Source organism: Heterodontus francisci, chromosome 38, assembly GCF_036365525.1.
Source record: "Heterodontus francisci isolate sHetFra1 chromosome 38, sHetFra1.hap1, whole genome shotgun sequence".
In the NCBI taxonomy this organism is placed as follows: Eukaryota; Metazoa; Chordata; class Chondrichthyes; order Heterodontiformes; family Heterodontidae; genus Heterodontus; species Heterodontus francisci.
The window spans coordinates 36564701-36569781 of record NC_090408.1 but is presented as its reverse complement, the minus strand read 5'-3'; positions in this window follow the sequence as shown (position 1 = coordinate 36569781).

Below are 5081 nucleotides of genomic sequence, written 5' to 3'. Positions count from 1 at the left end.
CTTAGTGAATCCTTGTTCACCGCTTTCCAATTATAAGGCAAAGAAATGAGCACAAACAGGCTTTCTTAGGTTTAAAGAAGAAAGGTGAAATTTTATTAAAACTTAAACTTAAACTCTAATTTGGTTAACGCCTACGGATACACGATGTGTCCACACTAGCATGCATATGCGATATACACATGCAGATAGGGACAGAAAAGAGCAGAAGAAAAATAAAGTGGAGAGGTTTGAGGCAATATCTGAAGAGTTGCTTGTTACTGTGCTTTGAGCTCACCGTACAGTCCTTCTGTAGGTAGTTCATGCTTGTAGGAATTCTTGCTTTTTGTTGGGGCCCAGTATTCTTCTTAAACTTTGTTCGCTGTAGGAGACTTTTCTCTCTTGGGGTTCATTTGGCTTCAATGGATTCCAAAGCTGGTAAGAACAAGATGAAAGCAGACAGGAGAGAGATGTTCTCAATCCAGGAGCCAGGAGCTTTGTGTCTTCAAAACACTGTTTCTCCAGTTAAACATTCTTAGTTCAAAACTCTGCAACAGCCAGTCAGTCATGTGACTAAACTGGTCTGACCATGTCCATTCTGTGTATTGGGAGCAGGGACTGGTTCCTTTGTTCCAACACTGTCTGCTAGCATGCAAAAATGTCTTTCCGGCTAGGGGCCTGGCAATTCCTTGTAATAGGCCCTCTTTTCTTCCCAGCAACAATTTGAAGTTTAATGTCCATGTGGCAAAATTAATGTGCCTCATTCTTGGCAGGTGGGGGCCTACATGACACACTCATCAGGACAATTCGCAAGAATAACCAATGTAAGGGAACACAACAACTTATACTACATGAGAAGAGAGTGCTGATTGTTTGGCAAGTGAACTCTGATTGGTAGAGGCATTGCCCTGGAGAATGCACCAGTTTACAGTGATTGATAGTTAACTGCCAAGTTTTGTTTGAAATTTAAACCGGTCAGCTTAACTCCGATTGGTCAAGGCATTGCCCTGAGGAATGAAACAGCGAATGGCTGTCATTTATTTTGTTCAGCTGAAACAGGTGCAATGTTTGTACATATTCTTTCTGTCTGCAAAGATCCGGGCCCTATGTATTAATATATGTAGCTTCCGGCATGCGCAAATGTGCCACACTGTGAGCCCTACTGACAATCTTAAATTGGTTGTCAGCATAATTCTTAGCACACTGCAGATTAAAGGCCTGCTTGGGTATAAAATTAAAACCCAACCGGGGCCCGACTGGAGCCCAAGTCCTTTAATTTTTTGTCATGCCCACCTGACCCGAAAATATCAAACATGTTATTGAAACAGAAAAAAATCGCATCAAAACGTAGATTATAAAGAAAACAATACAAAACAAAACAGTACAGTCCAGCCCGACCGAGCCGAGCCCGAATGCTGGACACAGAATATAGACCTGACCCCACCCGAACCCGACACGTAGTCGGGTTTGGTTGGGTTCGGGTCGGCTAGTCAGACTTTACTGTGGATTATTTAGCAAATGTTGTCCACTCTCTTCTCATGCAGCGTAAGTTGTTGTTTTTCCTTACATTGGTTATTCTTGCGAATTGTCCTGAAGAGTGCAAGACGAAAAGCTTCGACAACATGTCTTTATTTTCAGCAATTTATATAGCGCTTTTAATGGAGTAAAATGTCCCAAATGCTTCACAGCAGTACAATTAGACAAAAATTCACTCTACATTAGGGTAAGTGGCCGAAGGCTTGGTCAAAGAGGATAGGTTGAGGGCCTTAAAAGAGGAAAGGGAGTTGGAGAGGTGGAGAGGTTTAGGTACGGATTTCCATAGCTTAGGGCCTAGGCAGCTGAAGGCACAGCCGACAAGCTAGTAAGTTATTTATTCGTGAGTCATCTGGGAAAAGCCTGCTCAGTAGCAGACGTGCCCAAGCTTTAGCTGTCTCATCCTTCAATCTGATGTGCACTCGAATTGCCGAAATAGAAACAAAAGTAATACAAATAAAAGTTTACTGGAATGATGAATTGTTCACTGGACTTCTTTTTTATCGAGGACCTGCCAAAAGAAGAAGAAAAAATCAAGGGACTGAAAAAGAAATCAATTGTGCTGCGAGGTTTCAAAGAAAATTCAGTGCAATCAATTCCATTTTGTGTCACGGCTTCATCTCATTTTGGTAAATTTCTAAAACCCTTTCATCTTTCCACTGCAATGCATTACATTGGACATCAGCCGTCACTCAGTGGTCGCGCTCACGCATTTCAATCAGAAGATTGTGGCTTCGAGCCCCACACCAGAGGCTTGAGCATGTTATTTAGGCTGATACTATCTGTGCACTACTGAGGGAGTGCTGAACTGTCAGACCTACTGCCTTTTGGATGAGACGTAAAGCAAAAGCCCCATCTGCTCTCTCGGTGGATGTAAAAGCTCATGCGGCCACTATTTGAAGAAAAGCAGGGGAGTTCTCCCCCAATGTCTGGGAAGATATTTATCTCTCAAACAACATCACTGAAACATTGGCGCTCATGAGATTTGTGGGGCTGGATTTTGTTATCGCGCTGCTGGGAGTGGGTGTGCAAAATGTCGGCTGTCCCACCTGTGATGATGCAGCGGGCAGACACTTAGCATCATGATGGCGGCCGCCTCCCCCAATCATGTGGCGTGGGTGGCATTGGCGATACCGTTTATGGCATTTCCTGATGTTAGATTGCAGAGCTCCCCACTCCCCCCCCCACCCCCTCCCCCACCACAGTACCCACTTGCAGAGTTCCAACCTCCTCTCACATCTGTAGATTGACCTTCGCGGCAATGTCCAATGTTAGAACAAATTCAATAGAATAACAACTAATAACTTACCGAAACTTTGCAGGCACCGAGGACTCTCGCCTTGGTGTTGCCAGCTTTTCAAAGACAGGAGATTGAAGGTAGGTGAGTGCCGCACATCAAGCAGAAAATTGCGAACGGCTGGTGGGATCGTGGCGACCTACATTCTAATTCATGCAAAACAGTATTTAACGTATTTAAAGTGTGGTCCCGTTGCAGAGCAGCGAAGGTGCTGCCACGGAAATTCACCGCCTCCGAGAAAATTGGAAACTGGCATTACGGCATCGGGTTCCGTGGTGGACAAATCTGCGCCGACTCTCTGGCCCCACTGCCATAGAACCTGCCTCCAAATCGAGCACAAAATCCAGCCCGTTGTGTGAGAATTGGGCGCTGTTTTCCTCATATTAGAAAAGTGGCTACATTTCAAAAGTTTTTCAATGGTTCTAAAATGCTTTGGTATATTCTGATATAGTGAAAGATGCTATATAAATGCAAGTCTTTCTTTCTTACATGCCCACTTACATAAGAACCTTATGAGCATAAGAAATAGAAGCTGGAGTCGGCCATTTGGCCCTTCGAGCCTGCTCCGCCATTCAACAAGATCATGGCTGATGTTCTACCTTAACTCCATCTTCTTGCACTATCCGCCATATCCAAGGACCATTTGAATACAGTTCCATCATGTACTGCCACCTGTTAAAGGGACAGAGAACCAATGGGGAAATGCTTCTTATTCAAAATAATCCTCTAATATTAGTGTAAGAAAATACATAGCATCACTCTTCAAAAACCCCTCAAATCCTTTGCGACAGCAGAGACATGCCATTTTAAGTCTCCTTTCCTCCAGTGACATTCATGATAGGGAGGGACAATCTGTGTCTCAATGTAACACTATTTACTTTATTGTCAGCAGGAAGACTGACCTGGGAACTTATCCAGAGTTGCCAGATCTGGAAAATGATACTGGCAAAGCACGTCGCCCTATCCAATGACTCTTCGCTTGCTGTGAAGGAGAGTGGGTCACAGTAAGAAGGATAAAGAGAGCAATTTTCTTTTGCTCTAGGACATATTTGAAGATTTCTTAACGATTGGTTAATATTTCTGATTAATGTATGTATCTGTTGGGCTGTTTCATATCCTTGGTGAATTTTTGTGCCTGTTGCGATGTTCGTCCTTTATTGCATTTTATTTTCATGTGCACTTTATGATTATTAAGGTGAATGGTATTGGTGCTCGGGAATAGAACATTTTGCATTGTTGAGTCTTCTTCTTCTTCTTTGGCCTCCTTGACTTGGGAGACAATGGGTAAGCGCCTGAAGGTGGTCAGTGGTTTGTGGAGCAGCGCCTGGAGTGGCTATAAAGGCCAATACTAGAGTGACAGACTCTTCCACAGGTGCTGTAGATAAAATGGGTTGTCGGGGCTGTTACACAGTTGGCTCTCCCCTTGCGCTTCTGTCTTTTTTCCTGCCAACTGCTAAGTCTCTTCGACTCGCCACACTTTGCATTGTTGAGTACACATGGTGTAATATAGATGCATGTTCCATGCCCAATCTCAGGAAAGTGCCTTGCATTGTAGCAAGTGACATTGTTTTGTTTTCTACATCTGAGTATGCTGTAGAATTGCCAATTCAGGCGCAGTTTATAGCTATGGGCCAATGCTCACTAGTAACTGGAGTGAGATTTCCCAAGCTTATTTCACCCGATACGCTTACAATCGATGGACAGAGAAGACTTTTGTGATGTGGCAAATTGGAAAAGGAATGTTTCACACAGGGAACTATTAGAATGCAGAATTCTTCAGCATAAATGTCCATTGAATAAGAGACAGTAACATCATTTAAGAAGGAACTGGACAAATACTTGAAAGGGAGGAATATAAAAGAATATTGAAATAGCTAAAGATGAAGTTGAAAAGGACCGAGGAGTCATATTCAATACTAAACATGTCCAACCCATGCACAGCAACTATCAACAAAGTCAATTGGTTGTTGAACTACAGTTCCAAAACTGGAGCATTTAAGTCAATGGGCGTATTGATCAAACTTTATAGTGCTTGTGCCAAACCACAACTTCAATATTGGCCCCAATATTTACAGGAAGGGAGAGGGGGCCTGTGTTTGAAGCAGGAGAGGGGAACACCCAGCAATCCTGGGGATGTGGTGATCCTGCTGAATTTAATGGGGGGACCTCTTGAGCATTTTTTTTACTCCATTGCCTGCTCCTCCTGGCCCACAAGCAGTGTTAGAAAAGTTGCTGGATCTGGCAGCTCTTGTCTACCTTCATCTGCCTTTGTAAT